The 20,387-nt window shown below is 41.2% G+C and overlaps 2 pseudogenes; both read right to left on the bottom strand.

Moving 5' to 3' along the window:
* Positions 1-16,657: 16,657 nt before the first annotated feature.
* On the bottom strand, positions 16,658-17,142 carry LOC102249507 (annotated as a pseudogene).
* A 1,476-nt stretch (positions 17,143-18,618) lies between these two features.
* Positions 18,619-18,987, bottom strand: LOC102249214 (annotated as a pseudogene).
* Positions 18,988-20,387: the final 1,400 nt, after the last annotated feature.

Raw genomic sequence — 20,387 nt, 5'->3', positions numbered from 1 at the left:
GTTGCTAGCTGATACAAGGGGCATCTTGCATCAAAACTATATTGAGGATCAGGCTAGCCCAACAACCCATAAAGGTTCACCCAAACATTACAGAAATACATTGGAAACATGTGCCAACTACTTCTAGTCTCCACAGCTTTCTTATGTAGCCGGCAAAACGTATATTGCTCCTGCTTCTTCCAAATATCCTTACGTGAAGAACAAAAATTATTTTTCTTAGTCACAACCACCCCCTCATTAAATAAATGCTGAATAATACTTTTAAAATATTAATCCAAAGGACATCAAATAATGACATTGCCAAGGAGCCATGTTTTTGTTCAACTTTGCCGCCTTTGTATACAGATCATGGCATAAAAGTTCACCTTAGGTGGAAAGGAAAGGGGGTCTTGTTGAGGTGGAGGCAAGAGGGCAGCAAAGACTGAAGGCTGAACCGGGGAAGCAGGGGATCCCCAGGGTGGAGCCAGATGATTCCTTTTACTTTTCATGCAATCTCAGAGATGTCCATGCTTTGCTTTCCCCCTGCATCCCTAATCTTTCACCAATGAATTTTATGCAAACCCCCTTAGATTCTAACGTATAAAACAAGGTGCATAACTGCCATTCTCTGGAGCATTTTCTCAATCTGTTGAGATTTTGCTTCCTGACAATTGTCATCAATTTGGCTCAAATAAACTCATAAAAATTCTTTAAGAAAATTCATCTTAGGTCAGTGTATTAACTATTTTTGGTAAATGTCAAAATAATAATAATGATGATGATAATTAATAATAATAAAAGACAAGAGGAGTACTTTTTTAGTCGAGAAGTAGAAAAATTAGTAGGACAGTGAGAAGTAAGATCAGGTCAGAATTTGATGGCTGCAAAAGATGTCTCATTCCTCTTAATCCATGTCTCCTTTTCTTCCTGAACAGCCTTTAGAATATCAGTTCCAGACACCGACTCATCTTCAGACTTTGCTGAGTTTGGAGTTTGGAGGATCAAGTTTCACGAAAACCAGGAAAAGTCATTTATGAAGTATGTGAGAGTGGAAATTCCATATGGCTTCTGACTTGTAAAAGTATAATAATATTTTTTAAAAACTCTATCTTCTCTATCCAAACTTGTTTTCTTAAAGTATAACCTTGTCTAATGGTTACTCTCTGAAAGGAAGTATTTAAAAAGGTCTCCTTTGGAAATGAAAAGTTATTCGAGTTCACATTTGGTCTGTGTCAGCAAGTATTTCCACATGCTGCTCACCAGCAGGCTGCTGGTGCCACACAATTTACTGAGGGCAGCCTGCCTTTCCTCAGGCCTAGTGGATGGAAAAAGGAGCGTGATTTGATCGTTATATTTTAGATCTAGTTAATATTGAAAACATTTCAATAGCGCATAAGGAACTCAGTTCTCTTATGCCAGAGGCCAATGATTCCACACTTAACTTATGAGAAAGTATTGGCCAATGGTTAGAAGAATGGGTTTTAGATCCCAGTCCCAGCTCTTCTGTTTACTTGCTATGTGACCTCAGTTTTCTCCTCTGTAAAATGAGAATAATACTAGTGTCACAGAGCAATTTCTAGGAAAGTATTCCAGGTACATAAGAAATAGCTAATATTTATTGAGTTGAGCACTGCACTCAACTTGTGACATCTCATTTAAAACTCAGATGAGGAAATGAGGCTGAGAAGGTTCATGCTTAGGCTATAGCTTGCAAATAGCAGAGCGCATATTTGTGCTTCTGTGTCTGATTTGAAACCTCCCGCATGCTCTTCCTCTCCCTGTCTGATAACTTGTTACAGGTTAAAACAGGACTCTAGGGAATGGTCAAGACACAAGAGGGAAGGAATTGATTTGCTGATTCCCCACATGGAAAAAGTCACTTGATAATTTATCTCTGGTTGATCAAGAGAGAAATAAACTTCTATTGTGTTTGAGCCACTATATTTTAGGGTCTTGTTTGTTACAGCAGTTTGGTCTACCCCAACCAGTAAAGTTAACAAATACAGAATTAAAATGTGAATATGCTAATTGAGTGATACCAAAGGTTAGTAGGATCAGTCTGCCAAAGCTTACAATCCCACCTTCACGAGGAAAATATCCATGAGAGGCAGAAACAGCAAGTTAAGAACACGGTCTCCCATTTCAGACAGAGGTCGCCAGCCCCCACTGTGTGGCTAACTAGCTGTGAGACAGTGGGTGAATCATTTGACCTCCCTCAGCCTTGGCGAGCCCAGGTGTCAAGTGGAATCATAATAATCGCCCAAGGTTTTGTCGGGATTAAGTGGTGTCATACACAGAGCATTCAGCACAACTGATAAACGCTATGTCAATCATCGAGCGATATTACAGCCAATTGGGTGGGGAGGTTCCTACCAGCGGGTCAGAGCACCCACCCAAAGGGCAGAGCTGGGGACACGTTGCAATCCTTCAGGCTGTCCTTTTTGTCTCCAGCTTCTCTCCCGCCTGCCCCTTGCCTAACGTCAATTAGGATACCACGTTCTCTCACCTTCCGTTCAATTTGATTTGATTTCCACTCCTTGCCATGCTTCCTTTTAACCTAGACACTTCATTGTTTTTTTAAGGCATCCATCCATCATGTGTTATGTGTGTTATTTTACTGATGTACTGCTAAGAGAAGAACATGATTTGCCTATTTCCAGGTTCTCACACACACTTTACTGTCAGCCCCAAGTGCTAATCACAGATATTAAATTCTAGGCCAGTGGTTCTCAACCTTGGCTGCACATTAGAATCACCTGGGAATCTTTTTAAAATCCTGATTTCTGGACCTCATCCTCCAGAATTCTGTTTCGCACATTAGAAGCACCTGGGAGTCTTTTTAAAATCCTGATTTCTGGGCCTCATCCTCCGGAAATTCTGTTTCTTTGTTATGGGGTGGGGCCACAACCCCCATAACAAAGAAACAGAATTTCCGGAGGATGAGGCCCAGAAATCAGGATTTAAAAAAGATTCCCAGGTGATTCTAATGTGCAGCCAAGGTTGAGAACCACTGTTCTAGGCTTGTGTTGCCCCCTGTCAGTGGGCAGAGGAAAACCAGTGGAAGGGAGAGCATCTCCACAGGCTGCCGGCGGGAGTGAAAAGAATTTTCTGATCCATCTACACTGACAAGGCGCGTTCATCGCTGAGGACAGCCCCATTAGAACTTTCTAAATCAGCCAACACAGTGGCACCATCTGTGTGGCCCTGCATCACCTGAGGAAGAATGGAAAGTGGCCATTAGCCCTTGTTTATCCTGGCAAGGTGAAAGTCCTGGGCTCCACCCCCAAACCAGAGGCAACCTCACAGGGGCGTGTCCCACCTCACTGCGGTGGGTGCTGCCATGGGGAGAACGTCCCTGGATCCTGAAGACTTCCTTGTTCCTAAGTTCCACCGTTTGCTAGAATCTTGGGGCACAGCAGTTGTATCACCATCTGCACAGTAGCCCAGGGGGGTTAGATCGCTGCCTGGCCCCCCTACACGTACGCCACTCGTGCCACCCTCTTCAGGCGCTTGGTTGGGTGCCCTTTGCCACAGGCAAACGTCCTTGCTGTTCAATGATGTTTAAGTGTTTCTGTTTTGCTGTGCCTTAATCATTCTTGAAATAAACTAAAGAGGCCAATGAATAGGAGCGCCGACAATTCCTAAGGCAATCTTGCTCTTATTCTCTATTTTCAAGTACCTAGTAAAATTCCTTTGGCTTCTCTTAGGTCTAGTCACCATGGTCATAACCAGACTTCCACGTTCATGAAAATCTTCCACAACACATTAAATTGCACTCAAATGCATCATTTTTTACTTGACTAAACTGGCACGACTTGGTTACAGCAGTAGGATGGTTATAGTATTTCCTGGAATAACTTCAGCATTTACTTTATTGCAAAATATTAAAAACCACATCGTGTTCACAGTAATATTCAGCTAGCACTTTAACTACAGTATGCCTGGCACACCTAAACTTTTTCCGCTTTTTCTTCTAACCTCATGTTCTTCAATACCCAAGATAGAAGAAAACGTAGAAGTTATTTAAAGAAATGGCTATATTTCTTTGGAATATGTTATTACTGTAATTTACTCTTTTCTGAACCATATGTTAAACCATAGTTACTGGTTCTATCAGAGTTCATAGAAATTTAGGCAGCTCTATCTATTTCTACCTTGGTTAGCAATTTCTCAATGCTGTAGATCAGGGATTGGCAAACTATAATCCCAGCAAATCAAGCCTGCAGCCTGTTGTTGTAAATAAAGTTTTATTGGAACACCTTCATGCTCATTTGTTTATGTACTATCCCTGGCTGCTCTCACACTACAGCAGCAGAACTGATCACCTGCGAAACCCAAAATGTTTGCTATCTGGTCCTTTACAGAAAAAGTCCTGACTCCTGCTGTAGATGACTTTCAGTGAGTCAGTTTGTACTTGTGAGGATGGGGACGGGATGAGAGAGATGATTTCCTCTTGAATAAATGGCAGTTTATACTTAGGACTTCCCCTCTGTCCTGGGTTAAATAGTGTCCCCCCCAAAATTCATGTCCATCCAGGACCTATGACTGTGACCTTATTTAGAAACTAGTGGCCCGGTGCATGGATTTGTGCACATTGAAAGGAAATTATTTAGAAGAAATATTTTGATATCGCTATTCGCCCTTTCTCTATAATAGAAGTGTCAGAGATGAAAGAAAATTAGTAAAATGTATATGAAAATAATATATAAATTAATAAATAAACAATAACATGATATAACAACAGCAAAAATTGGTGCCAGTGAGAGCTTTATATGTATCACGCATACACGAGTCAACATTTATTTTTAAGTTGCCAGTGCGCGTCATATATACTGGCCGGCCAGTTGGTCAGACAGTCGTATAGATGGTGGGTCATTTAGCCTTTTATATATTTAGAAATAAGGTCTTTGCAGATGTAATCAAATTAAGATGAGGTCATACTGAATTAGGGTACGCCCTAAACCCTGTGAGCATCAAGGGGCTACCCGGCAGGCCTGGCAGGCTCAGTGACTGAAAGTAACCACACTGGCTGGTCTAATCACTAATTCCTAACTGGGCAGGTCATGGCGGTAGTCACGTCCCAGGCCTATAGCTTCCTTAGCACAGGTCAATCTTTACCTTAAAGGAGCCCTGTCCATTGTTCTTATGCATCTAAGACAACATACATTTCAATGTCAGAGTAATTCTCTTTTCCCAGACCTCTCAGAGGCACAATGGCCAGCACCAGAGCAGGAGACCACGAATCTTGTTGCCCACATACCATCTCTGTGTACTGTAAATGTTAACGACCCTGAACCCATCAATGTGAAAGAAGTATGCCTCTCTCTCCATTTTACTTTTCATTCAATCCTAAAGATTTCCCCACTTTGCTTTCTTCCATCTCCTTAATCTACCACCAATGGATTTCATGTGACCTTCCTTATGTCTTCCCCTTTGATTCTAAATGCATGAAAAAGAACTGCAAAACTGCTGTGCTTGGAGCATTTTCTCAATCCTTTGAGATTTTGCTTCTGGGTCAGCCCTCATTTGGCTCAAATAAACTCTTGTAAAATTTTTCTATAAGCTTAAACTTTCTTTCACGAACAATCCAATGACTGGTGTCCTTGTAAGAAGAGGGAGATTTGGAGACTCAAAGGAGACATAAAAGAAGGCCACATGGCAACAGAGGCACAGGTTGGGGTGGCGCTACCACAGCCAGGGAAGCTGAGGGTTCAGCAGCCACTGGAGGCGAGGCAGAGGTCCGGAGAGGTTCTCCTAGAACTTCAGAGGGAGCCTCCCTGCTGACATCTTGATTGCATGGTTTTGGCCTCTAGAAATGTGAGAGAATAGATGTCTGTGGTGTTAAACCACCTAGGAGGCAGTAATTTGTTACAGCGGGAAACGAATATACCCTCTATTCAAGTTTTAGCTGTGAAGTCCGATGACTGGTTTTCTGTTTTACCATAAAAGGAGGACCAAATAGGTAATGCAATTGCAGGTCAGTGATGCATAGAACATTTTAAATACACGCAAAGATGACAAAGCATTTTTTCAACTCTGTAAGTTAGGATTGGGTTGGAGTAGAGATAAGAAAGTAAGTGGCAAAGCATTCTAAAAATAAGGGTGAGGGGGGGAGATCAGATAACTTAAGAAAGTATGTGTAGATTTCTTATTAGAAGAGGGAGGAAAAGGACATGATTGGAAGCATTCTGATATCTTAGTAGTAAAAGTACACTATTAGGATTCTTCAATTTAGCCAATTTGCTAGTCATTGGATTACTGGCATGTCATCCCAATATCACCCAGAAGCCTTCCAATGCCAATACCAAGTAAGACTGGCTCAAACCCCAAGCCAAATAAAGCAACCTGTGCAAACCTAAAGCCTCCCCACAAATTCCACTGTATGCCACATGGACTTATGTTCTCCAACTCAGTTTGATCTTGGGACTTCTTCTTCCCATATTCTCTCTGTTAAACACTTTTGATCCAGGTGAGAAATGTAATCATTCTTTCATTTCCACAAGACTCTATTCACAAAATATTAATAAGGTTAATAGGTTTTACTGACAATACAACACTGCAAAGAACTTTGAACAATAGGCATTTTTGTTCTTAAAAGGTCCTCTGGCCACTCCAGTACCATGAGTTCTAATGCCCCCGTCTACTGAGTTTCAACCACACTCCACCATGTCAGCTGAGCCATCTGTGCTCTAGAGCAGGGGAGAAAGCTCTCATTATCTCACCCAGAACGGTTTAGTCTTTATTAATTGATGAGAGTGTCTTTGTCTGCAAGTAACAGAAATCAAACTAGAGTGACCCAAGCAAATACAGATTTATTTTATTTTTATATAGCAAGATGCACAGAGGTAAGCAGTCTAGGGCTAGTATAATTACTCAATGATTACATAAGTGTCCCAGATTTTGCCAGTCTTTCTGTTCTACTATAATTAAACATTATTATTTTTCTCATGTGTATGGCTTCATGGTTACAAGATTCCTGCTGCACTTTCAAGCATAAGGCTAATTTTTAAGTGACTTTAAGGCTAAAAATCAGATGTGTTGACTATGGTATTCATTATATACTAGTATTTTAAATACCACAAACCATTTATACACAACATCTTAGAAACTAAACCAGTATTAGATTTTTAATATGTAATTGCCTGAGCATGGGTCAATCGATGGTCTAGTGCAGAGATAATAATAAATGTAAGAAATTGTAATGAGCTGCTACATTATGAATGTTTCTGTGTTATATACCAGAATCTGTAATAGACATTTTATATTCATTATTTAATTTTCATGACTCATCATTTTACAGATAGAAAATCTGAGGTTCAGTGATGCTAAATGATTTGTAAAAGGTCAGGAATCCCACCCCTGGTGAGCCTAATCCCAACCCCAGGAGCCTGGAGCCTTCCTTCTGCTGTCCGCCAAAAGGGAACGGCAGCCAAGCCACAGTCCCCGAGGACTCCCAGTGCATGTCTGTGCACTGTGGTTTTACCGTTCACCAAAGAAAGGAATATACTATATGCATGTTCTCCTTTAAGACATTGTGGAGATAGTGTCAGTGTTGTTACATTAGTCTTAAAATACATCTATTTATTTATTTATGATAAGATAGCTTGTAGATCTATTCTTAGACTACATTTCTGGGGCCCAGACATTACACCAGAATATGGTATAATTCTACCTCCATTAAGAAAGTCTCTGAAAACAAGTAAGTTTAAGAAAAGTTTATAAATTATGCAAAAGAGCTAGCTGTGTTTGCAGCTGTGTGACACAGTGCCTCAAGGATTCCAGCTCATTTTAAAGAACAAAGTCAATAAAGCTAGACACAGTGCGTGGTCAGTATGTCATCTTCTGTCCTCTTTCTGCACCTTAGCCTGCTTCCCACCCTCCTGGATTTCCTTCCTTTGTTTTAGGTACAGTAAAAGCTCCAGTTTCCTTCACCACTTCACCCTATCAAAACAAAGAAGGATTTATTAAATGGTTATGCACATTCGTTAAACTAATGACACTTTGCTGAAACATATTCAAACTAAACATGACCTCATCCAGACATTTGCATTTTGTTTTTCACATCAAACTGTAGAGTGAAAGGTTGCTCCTACGAAAGGAAACTGGCATGTGCAAGTGTGTAAGGAAATATGGGGAGAGAATGAGCAGAGGGACCCTTGAAATAGAGTAGCTCTCTTGATAAAGCTGAAGGCAAACCTAAGTAAGTACTTTCATGGAGGTTTGGGGATGAGAAGGAAAGGAACTGGTAGTTTCCCCCTCTTCTCTTGCTCATGATACCTAACCAAAGACAAAGAGTACCAGAATACTGGTCATTATCATCCTGACATATTCTGTCCCTTCATCTGCAACATCATCTGAGATCCGAGACTCCTCTCACTCTGTTCGGACCTAAGTCTGTCTCTGTAACGTGAAACAAAGAAGAGCTGCCATTTCTGCCCATCAATCATGTGCTAGGACTGTGCCCAGGCCTTGTTTCACAGGCCGGATCTCCCCACTCCTTTTATCAGAGAGAATTCAGTATTTCCCCAAGGGTTTCTGCAGACAGATTGTATCAGCATTACTGGCAATGCTTACTTACAATGCAGGTTCCTGAGCCCGGCCACAGTTTCACTGAATCACAACCTTCTAGGGATCTAATGCACACTAAATTTGGAGAACAGCTAGGTGCATTTATTAGCCCAGTTTTACAGCTCAGAGATATAGAAAGAAATTAATTAACCTATCCACAGTCACCTGACTATTAAGTGGCAGGGGTTTGGCTCTAACCCACGCGCCTAAACTCTAAGCAGTCCTGCAGCTAACCTTGCATTATTGAAAATTTTGAGTGTAACAGCAGCTGTTCTCTTCAGACAATAATTCCACATTGTCTAGGATCAAATTACCTGGTATATAGTGCAGGAGTCTATGAGCGCTATTATCAATCTGTCTGGATTCAAATCTTGGCCCCATTTTTTTTCAGCTATGTGATACTTTACTTAAACTTGCTGTACCTTAGTTCATCTAGCTATAAAATGGGGATAATAGTACTAACTTCTTAGGATTGTTGTAAGGTTTAAATGAATTACTACATAGAAAATGCTTAGAGCAATGCCTGATGTAGTGTAAGTACTCAGTGTATAAGCTGTGAGCATTTCCTGCATAAGCTTAACTATAACCTTAACCTAATTAAATTCTGGCCAGATAGCACCTCTAAGTCAAAGCATAGTTCACTTTTCTTTGTTCACTTGATGCCTTCCATTTATATTTAATCTTTTAATTCTACAGCTCTGATCTGGCTGATTACTGCAAGGTGTTGTTTACATTCATTGTACCCTTGTATTTCTAAGGGGATTATTTGATATTTATTAGCTTGGAAAAGGAAGCAGTTCAATGTTATTTTATATCATGGCATACATTAAAATTGATGGATACTTGTCACCTTTCAGAAATACTTAATGAAAAAAAATAATTAATGCCCCCCAAAAACTTGACCTTTATGGTAGGATGTACTAGAAATTTTAGAAGAGCTTGAAAACATAAAAATACACAAGATAGCCCACTTATCATTTCCTACAAGTTCTTTCAAAGCATATCCAAAAAGGAAAACATTAACTCTTCTGATAGAACATTTGAATGGTGGATACTCTTCTTGGTATATTAACTTTAATTATTCTTCTACCTGACACTTAAGCTGACTAAATTGATATAAATAAGATTAGAGAGATCACTAAACCGTTTGCTTAAAGTTTGTGCATAAGAAAATTCTCTTTATGCTAGAGTACATTAATGCTTTTATCCAGAAGCACTTGAACTTTAAAAAAAAAAGAATTTTGAAGCTAACTTTCAACTAAAAATTATCTTTGCTAGCTTCTAAAGCCACCTGATTTTTCCACATTTTTAAGAGTTTCCCACAGGTATGGCAAGGCCAAATTCTACCTCAGAATCTAGTCATTCCTGCTACTTTTACAACTTGCCCATAATTATTTAGAGTAAAATGCTTTCAAGATTATGCTAACTTAAGCAATAGCCAGTGGCCTTTCCAATCTTGTGACCAAAATATCACTTTCTATTCTTCAGTAACCAACTCTTTTTTGTAAAATTTTGCTATGACCAATTTAAAATATACTAAGGATGTTAGGCAAGCTTTCAAGTTGCTTGAGTCTAACTCAATGAATAAACATCATCTTAATGAAGAGCCATAGTCTTCCTGCTGGAGTTACTAGTAGAAGTGCCACAGGATACAACGATCACTAACTCTGCAGCAACCAAGAGTTGACCAAGGAGAGGTCCCACCATGGAGAGGTGCCTCCGAGGCCATGCCCTGCACTTCCTTGCCGATCTCTGTTACTCTGTAAGCGCTCACCTCACACCACTTCACCATACATGAAGGTGACACAAATAATTGTTTTACATGAAGCAAGATGACATAAACAACACCTGCCTACTCCAAATCCTAATAATGCTACTTTGTTCTTCCTGTGGTCACAATTGTTGACTCTCTAACATCTATTTACCTCCTATGACCAGCATCAGCTAGTCGGATAACCTACCTCTCCGTATAACTTATCTAGCCAACGAGAAGTGAGTAAATATTTGCAGGGGTGATTTCTGGTAGAGATTTATCCACACCTTACAGAGATAAATGAATGAGAAGATTTCTCTTCTTCTTAGATGTTGTCAAGCTGCGAAAGCCTAAAGATGAAGTAAATAGAATCAGGCAGAATCCAAGGATCACAGAGAGGCCGAGGAAGAGCCAAGGTGTGATATAATGCTCTGGAAGCTCTTTCTGCTTCTGGGCTTTCATTACATGAGATAATGCCACTTACTATTGTTTTACCCAATTTGAAGAGTTTATCATTAGTTTAAGGTGAAATCATCCTAATTACAAGTTCCTTAGTCCCATGAATTGCTGCAGTTTTGCCTGGCTTATCCTCATTCTCTCTGTGCTGGGGCAGGAAAACCTAAAAAGTAAATGATAAATTTCTGGAGGCTCCGAGTGGACAAATCTGAGAGAAAAACTCCAAGGGGACCCAGTCATCAGGAGGCCCCCACACTTATGTGAGTTTTACATCCTGGAATGTACCGGGTTCTCAAAGCAAATATCAGAGAAAAATCCCCTCAAGCTTCTGGTAGGCGGAGAGGAAAAGGAACCATTTAAAATATGCCAGAGCACTCTATTTTTCTTAACAAGGTCTTCCCTCAGGAAAAACTATATAACCAGAGTCTAATCGGAGCCTTACTCACTTGGGGGAATAGAAATACACAATTCCAGTTCCCTCTAGCCTTCCACATGGGAGAAGGGGAGGATTAGAAACAATTGGGAAACACTTGTGAAGTTCACAATTCATGCACATAGGTTCACAAAAAGACTGTGACCTCATCATAGGACTATAGAGAACTTTTCTTCCCCCCCACCCACCTCACCACCACATTACGCACACCTACTTATAGCAGTTCCTTTTACCTGATACAACAAGTGCAGCTATCAAGAAAAATGTACACTCATACAACTTAACAGAAGGAAGATAAACAACCCAATCAAAAAATGGGAAAAGGACCTAAATAGATACTTTTCGAAAGAGGACATAGAGAAGGCCAAAGGATATATGAAAACACTAGAGGCCCAGTGCACAAAAATTTGTGCACTCGGGGGGTCCCTCAGCCTGGCCTATGCCCTCTCGAAGTCTGGGACCCCTTGGGGGATGTTGGGCCTAAGCTGGCAGTCAGCATCCCTCTGGCAGCCCGGGAGCCCTCGAGGGATGTCCACTTGCCAGCGGGGAGCAGGCCTAAGCTGTGGTTGGACATTTTTAGTGCTGCTGAGGAGGCAGGAGAGGCTCCCGCCACCACCGCTGTGCTGGCAGCAATCAGCCTGGCTTGTGGCTAAGCAGAGCTCCCCCTGTGGGAGCGCACTGACAACCAGGGGGCACCTCCTGCATTGAGCATCTGCCCCTTGGTGGTCAGTGTGTGTCACAGTGACCAGTCATTCTGTTGTTAGGGTCAATTTGCATATTACCCTTTTATTATATAGGATAGAGGCCTGGTGCATGGGTGGGGGCCAGCTGGTTTTCCCTGAAGGGTGTCCCAGATCAGGGTGGGGGTCCCGCTGGGGTGTCTGGCCAACCTGGGTGAGGGGCTGAGGGCCGTTTTCAGGCTGGCCACACCCACTTCAGGGTGAGGGTCCCCACAGTGGTGCCTGGCCAGCCTGGGTGAGGGGCTGATAGCTGTTTTCAGGCTGGTCAATCACCCCAGTGGGGACACTCACCCCATGGGGGTGTGGCCAGCCTGGGTGAGGGGCTGATGGCTGTTTGCAGACTGGCCACAGCCCCTTTAAGGTGGGGGGTGTCCTGCTGCTGTGCCTGGCCAGCCTGGGTGAGGGGCTGAGGGCCATTTTCAGGCTGGCCACAGCCCCTTCATGGTGGGGGCCCTACTGGGGTGATTGGTCAGCCTGGGTGAGGTGCTGATGGCCGTTTTCAGGCTGGCCCCTACCGTGGGCTGGAAGCAGGTATCTATGATTTATTTAACTTCTATAATTGAAACTTTGTAGCCTTGAGCGGAGCTCAGGGCTGGCCAGGGCAGGTGGGAAGCTTGGCTTCTTCCATCACCGGGGCAACCAAGCCTCCTGCTGGCTCCAGCTCCGTGGCTGCAGCCATCTTTGTGATGGACTGACAGTGAGGGTGTGATGGTTAATTTGCATATTACTCTTTTATTAGATAGGATGCTCAAAGTCACTAATCATCTGAGAGATGCAAATCAAAACGACAATGAGGTACCATTTCCCACCTGTCAGAATGGCTATCATCAACAAATCAACAAGTGCTAGAGAGGATATGGAGAAAAGGGAAACCTCTTACACTGCTGGTGGGAATGCAGACTGGTGCAGCCACTGTGGAAAACAGTAATGGTGTTTCCTCAAAAAATTAAAAATGGAACTGCCATTTGACCCAGTAATACCACTTCTAGGAATATATCTCAAGAAAACAGAAACACCCATCAGAAAGGACATATGCACCCCTATGTTCATAGCAGCACAATTTACAATAGCTAAGATTTGGAATCAGCCTAAGTGCCCATCAGCAGATGAGTGGATTAAAAAATTGTGGTACATCTACACAATGGAATATTACGCTGCGGTCAAAAAGAAGGAATTCTTACCATTTGCAACAGCATGGATGGACCTGGAGAGCATCCTGCTAAGCGAAATAAGCCAGTTGGATAAACATGAATATCACATGATCTCACTCATTTGTGGAATATAATGAATAACATAAAAAAAATTACAAGGCAGACTAAAAGACAACAAACATAATCTGAAGAGACAGAGCAAGAATCAATCAGAAGCAGATTCAAATATGGCAAGTCAGGAATTTAAAACAATGATGATCAAAATCAAAGGGCTGTCATGGATAAAGAAGACAGCATGCAAGAACAGATGGGTAATGTAAGTAAAGAGATGGAAATTCCAAAAAATAAAAAGAAAACACACAAAACAACCAAATAAACAAAAGCTCAAAAGAAATGCTAGAGATTTAAAAAAGCTATAATAGAAATTAAAAATGCCTTTAATGGGATTTTTAGTAGACTAAGTACAGCTGAGGAAAGAATATCTTGAGGATATCTCAATAGAAACCTTCCAACCTGAAAATCAAATAGAAAAAAAAAAGCCAGAAAAAAACAAACACTAAGACAAAATATACAAGATCTGGGTGAAAGCTACAAAAGATGTAACATAAACATAATGGAAATACCACCAGGAGAAAAAAGAAGAAAAGGAACAGATGATATGTTTGAAATAATAATGACTGAGAACTTCCCCAAATGAATGTCACACAGCAAGCCATAGGTCCAGGAAGCTCAGAGAAGAAAAGGCGGGGTGGCGGGGGGGAAGACCCCATACCTAGGCATATCACATTTAAAGTATAGAAAAAAAATGAAAAAGAAAATGCCATGGAATACTATGCAGCTCTAAAAAGGGATCTCTTACCCTCTGAGACAGCATGGAGGGGCCTGGAAAGTATTATGCTAAGCAAAATAAGCCAGTCAGAGAAAGACAAGTATCACATGATCTCACTTATATGTGGAATCTAATGAACAAAATAAACTGATGAACAAGATAGATCAGGGGCATAGAAGCATGGGACAGACTGACAAATCTCAGAGGGAAGGTAGGAGAGTAGAAAGAGATTAACCCAAGATTTTATATGCATATATGCATAACCCATGGACACAGACAATAGTGTGGTGAAGACCTTGGGGGGGAGTATAGAGAAGGTCAATGGGGGAAAAAAAGGGGGCAACTGTAATACTTTCAACAATAAAGAAAATTTTGGGAAAAAAAGAAAAAAGCCTGGAAGAAACTAGGGTGACAAAATATTTTACCTATAGAAGAGCAAAGATAAGAATTATATTTGATTTCCCCTCCAAAACTATTCAAGCAAGAAAAAAGTGGAACGAAATATTTAAATGGTTGAGAAGAAAAAAAATCAATCTAGAATTCTATAATCTGCAAATCACTCTTCAAAAATAAAGAAGCCATAAAGACCTCAAATAAAATTAAAGGAATTTGTTGCCAGTAGACTTGCCTGGCAAGAAATGTTAAAAGAAGTCCTTTAGCCAGAAGGAAAACAATATGATTATGTTTGCTCATATGGATATATATGTATGCTATATAAGAATATCTATATACATACTTATGAAATGAATGACAGTGATGATAAAAGTGGGGAGAAGGAAATTAAGATTATTTTATTACTAGAGGCCTGGTGCATGAATTCGTGCATGGGTGGGGTCTGGCTGCCTTCCCTGATGGGGGCCAATCAGGGCTGGGCCGGTGGTGGGGGAGAGGGGATACAGGACGTTGGCTGGCTGACCCCACCCCCGATCGGGGTGGGGGGGTGGGTCAGCCAAGGGAGGTTGGAAGGGGCCAATCAAAGCCCTGATCAGGCTGGTTGGCTGCTGCAGTGTGCATCATAGCGACCGGTAGTTCTGGTCATTCCTGTCATTTGGTCATTCCAGTTGTTCCATCGTTCCGGTCGCTTGGCTTTTATATATAGAGCTTATAAAGGTCTCATACTACTCATAAAATGATATAATGTTATTTAAAAGTAAACTTGGATTAGTTTTAAATGTATACTAGAGGCCCGATGCACAAAATTCGTGCAAGGGGCTCGGCCCCCGCAGCCCCACCTACCTCAGCCAGCCCTCACAGCCCCATCTGCCTTGGCCAGTTGTTCCATCGTTCCGGTCGCTTGGCTTTTATATATAGAGCTTATAAAGGTCTCATACTACTCATAAAATGATATAATGTTATTTAAAAGTAAACTTGGATTAGTTTTAAATGTATACTAGAGGCCCGATGCACAAAATTCGTGCAAGGGGCTCGGCCCCTGCAGCCCCACCTGCCTCAGCCAGCCCTCGCAGCCCCATCTGCCTTGGCCAGCCCTCACAGCCCTGTCTTCATCTGGAAGGTCATCTGGAAGGTCATCTGGATGGTTGTTCTGCTGTTTGGTTTAATTAGCATACTAGTTCTTTATTATATAGGATTGCAAACTCAAGGGCAACCACTAAAAAAAGTAAAAACAGAATAGATATGCTAAAAAAAAATGAGAGAAAATTAATCATATAAAATGCTCAGTTAAAATCACAAAAGGCAGAAAAAGTGAAAGTCAAAAATAGGAACAAAGGCAACAAATAGAAAACAGTAACAGATATGGTAGATATTAATCCAACTATACCAATAATCACTTTGAATATTAATGGTCTAAATTTACCAAAGAAAAGACAGAGATTGTCAGGATGGATGAAAAAAAAAATCCACATGACCCAAATGTATGTTTTCTGGAGAAACATACTTTAAATAAAAAGACAAATAAATTAAAAGTAAATGGATACAAACAACAGTGTGGTGATTGCCACTCTGGATGGTGCAGCCACTTTGGAAGTTAGTTTGTCAACTTCTTACAAAACTAAACACTCTTTTTTGTTTTTTCGACTTATGATGACATAATTTACAATTTTGTGTTGATGATCTATTCTCTACTTTAATCCTAGTGAGCTGGCAAAAGCACCATTACCAATCACACACATATATAGTCAATGAATAGCTAGTCACAACAATCCTGAATTATAACTTAGTCTGAGTTAAAGAATTCACAAAGTTTGCTACTATATCTTGTCATGCTGAATTTTAAAAGCATCTGACCTTAAAGATCATCTATAAAATGTAGAAGTGTTAAATAGTATACAGAAACCACACTAAAATGCCTTTCATTCAGTAAAAGGCAACAGTTTAGATGCAGGGAATTTTATTAAATGGGCATAGTTGGGATCAACGAGATAAAATGGTCACTGCCAGCTTATCTGCAGCCCTTCCCTTTAACAGGCTAATGAACACAACCTGAAACACAAGCAAGTCTTGCTTGAAACACAAGCAGGTCTAAGAGGCAGTGAAGAGATTTCCTCAGAATTTAAACATATTAATACACCAGTCATATAAATCTAAATGTAAGCCAGTCTCCTACAGTTCTGAGATGGCACTTGCCACCTCTGTGAAAAGTTGAACACTAGGAATCAAGTCCCACCACATTGTTAGAAGGGAGGACAGTGACAGCACATGCTGAACCGAAATTATCATCAAAGCTCAAAAAGCTGACTGTATTCATTTAGCCACAAGCTCATCTCATTTAAATAAAACTGCCCAAAAGAAATGCTCTGTTAGCCATTCATGATCTGAATTCTGGTGTATGAGATCAATTTACATATGGCACACATAAAAAAAAGTCATGAGACATTTGTACTAAATAAGGCAGTGGCCAAATATTACTCATTAGTAGCTTTTTTGAGATAAGCTCTCAAGTCTGCCCTTTCTGCACTCTTAATGCCAGTGAAGATCATTTTTGTTCCAGGGATGTACTTCTTGGGTTTCTCCAAATACTCCATCAGTGTAGCCTCACCCCAGGTGATACCTTTCTTCTTGTTGGCATCTGGGTAAGAAAATCTTAGGGGCCTGACCTGTCTTTCACCCAAAGAGACCATGGAGATTTGGCCCAGTCTTGTGCTTACTTCCCTTTTCCACAGTATGGCACTGGGCACATTTCTGAACAAAAATCTTCTTGCCCTTCTCAACATCACCCATTTTTAAATCGCTTGTTAGTTGCGCGCCACACGGAGATCCCCACTCGCAAGCTGGACGTCCTGCTCTCTAAGTAAAGACTGCAGCTATATTATTTTATTTTATTTTAAATATATTTTTATTGATTTCAGAGAGGAAGGGAGAGGGAGAGAGAGATAGAAACATCAATGATGAGAGAGAATCATGGATCAGCTGACTCCTGCACACCCTCTATTGGGGATGGAGTCCACAACCCAGGCATGTGCCCTGACCGGAAATTGACCCTGGAACCCTTCAATCCATAGGCCGACACTCTATCTACTGAGCCAAACCGGCTAGGGCTAAACATACTCTTATCATATGACCCAGCGATTGTGCTCCTTGATAGTTGCCCAAAGGAGTTGTAATCTATGTTCACACAAAAACCTACACATGGATATTTATAGCAGCTTTATTCATAATTGCCAAAGCTTGGGAGCAACCAAGATGCATTTTAGTAGATGAATAGATAAACAAATTGTTGTACACCAGACAATGGGATATTATTCGGCCCTGAAATAAATGAGCTACTGAGCCAGGGAAAGACTTGAAGGAAACTTACGTCTATATTATTAAGAGAAAGAAGCCAATCTGAAACAGCTACATATTGTGATTCCAATTAGAAGAAATTCTGAGAAAGGCAAAATTCTAAAACAGTAAAAAGATCAGTGGTTGCCAAGGGATTGAGAAAGGGGTGAAATAAATAGGTGGAGCAGAAAAGGATTTTTAGGAAGTGAAAATATCCTATATAATTTTTAGGAAGTGAAAATATCCTCCTATATAATAAAACCCTAATATGCAAATTGACCAAATGGTAGAATGACTGATTGCTATGATGTGCACTGACCACCAGGGGGCAGACGTTAAACGCAGGAGCTGCCCCCTGGTTGTCGGTGCACTCCCACAAGGGGAGCACCGCTCAGCCAGAAGTTGTGAGCCAGGTTCACAGCTGGCAAGCACAGGGGCAGTGGCGGGAGAGGCAGCAGCACGGGGAGCAGGCCTAAGCTGGCAGTCAGATATCCCCTGAGGGGTCCCAGAATGCAAAAGGGTGCAGGTCAGGCTGAAGGACCCCCCCACCCAGTGCATGAATGTCATGCACCGGGCCTGAAACACAAGCTAGTCTTGCAGGTCTAAGAGACAGTGAAGGGGTTTCCTCAGAATTTAAACATAATAACACAACCAGTCATATAAATCTAAATGTAAGCCAGTCTCCTACAGTTCTGAGATGGCACTCGCCACCTCTGTGAAAAGTTGAACACTAGGAATCAAGTCCCACCACATTGTTAGAAGGGAGGACAGTGACAGCACTTGCTGAACCGAAATTATCATCAAAGCTCAAAAAGCTGACTGTATTCATTTAGCCACAAGCTCATCTCATTTAAATAAAACTGCCCAAAAGAAATGCTCTGTTAGCCATTCATGATCTGAATTCTGGTGTATGAGATCAATTTACATATGGCACACATAAAAAAAAGTCATGAGACATTTGTACTAAATAAAGCAGTGGCCAAATATTACTCATTAGTAGCTTTTTTGAGATAAGCTCTCAAGTCTGCCCTTTCTGCACTCTTAATGCCAGTGAAGATCATTTTTGTTCCAGGGATGTACTTCTTGGGTTTCTCCAAATACTCCATCAGTGTAGCCTCACCCCAGGTGATACCTTTCTTCTTGTTGGCATCTGGGTAAGAAAATCTTAGGGGCCTGACCTGTCTTTCACCCAAAGAGACCATGGAGATTTGGCCCAGTCTTGTGCTTACTTCCCTTTTCCACAGTATGGCACTGGGCACATTTCTGAACAAAAATCTTCTTGCCCTTCTCAACATCACCCATTTTTAAATCGCTTGTTAGTTGCGCGCCACACGGAGATCCCCACTCGCAAGCTGGACGTCCTGCTCTCTAAGTAAAGACTGCAGCTATATTATTTTATTTTATTTTAAATATATTTTTATTGATTTCAGAGAGGAAGGGAGAGGGAGAGAGAGATAGAAACATCAATGATGAGAGAGAATCATGGATCAGCTGACTCCTGCACACCCTCTATTGGGGATGGAGTCCACAACCCAGGCATGTGCCCTGACCGGAAATTGACCCTGGAACCCTTCAATCCATAGGCCGACACTCTATCTACTGAGCCAAACCGGCTAGGGCTAAACATACTCTTATCATATGACCCAGCGATTGTGCTCCTTGATAGTTGCCCAAAGGAGTTGTAATCTATGTTCACACAAAAACCTACACATGGATATTTATAGCAGCTTTATTCATAATTGCCAAAGCTTGGGAGCAACCAAGATGCATTTTAGTAGATGAATAGATAAACAAATTGTTGTACACCAGACAATGGGATATTATTCGGCCCTGAAATAAATGAGCTACTGAGCCAGGGAAAGACTTGAAGGAAACTTACGTCTATATTATTAAGAGAAAGAAGCCAATCTGAAACAGCTACATATTGTGATTCCAATTAGAAGAAATTCTGAGAAAGGCAAAATTCTAAAACAGTAAAAAGATCAGTGGTTGCCAAGGGATTGAGAAAGGGGTGAAATAAATAGGTGGAGCAGAAAAGGATTTTTAGGAAGTGAAAATATCCTATATAATTTTTAGGAAGTGAAAATATCCTCCTATATAATAAAACCCTAATATGCAAATTGACCAAATGGTAGAATGACTGATTGCTATGATGTGCACTGACCACCAGGGGGCAGACGTTAAACGCAGGAGCTGCCCCCTGGTTGTCGGTGCACTCCCACAAGGGGAGCACCGCTCAGCCAGAAGTTGTGAGCCAGGTTCACAGCTGGCAAGCACAGGGGCAGTGGCGGGAGAGGCAGCAGCACGGGGAGCAGGCCTAAGCTGGCAGTCAGATATCCCCTGAGGGGTCCCAGAATGCAAAAGGGTGCAGGTCAGGCTGAAGGACCCCCCCACCCAGTGCATGAATGTCATGCACCGGGCCTCTAGTTTTGTATAATGGTAGATACATGTAATTATATATTTGTCTAATATATAATTATATATTTGTCCCTAGAATGCATAACACCAAGAATATGGCACAATATAAACTATGGACTTTGGATGATAATGACTTGTCAATATAGGTTAGTCAATTGCAATAAATGTGCCACCCTGGTGGGGAATGTTTGCAATGGAGAGGCTATGCATGGGTGCAAGACAGAGCAATCTCTGCATCTTCCACTTAATTTTGCCAGGAATCTAAAATTGCTCTAAAATTTTTTCTTTTTTTAAAGATGATGATGACAATAATATAATGATGATGATGATATAGGTT

This window comes from Myotis brandtii, unplaced genomic scaffold, assembly GCF_000412655.1.
Source record: "Myotis brandtii unplaced genomic scaffold, ASM41265v1 scaffold82, whole genome shotgun sequence".
Lineage (NCBI taxonomy): Eukaryota > Metazoa > Chordata > Mammalia > Chiroptera > Vespertilionidae > Myotis > Myotis brandtii.
Note: the sequence above shows the minus strand (reverse complement) of the source record. Positions and strands in the feature narration are given on the sequence as shown.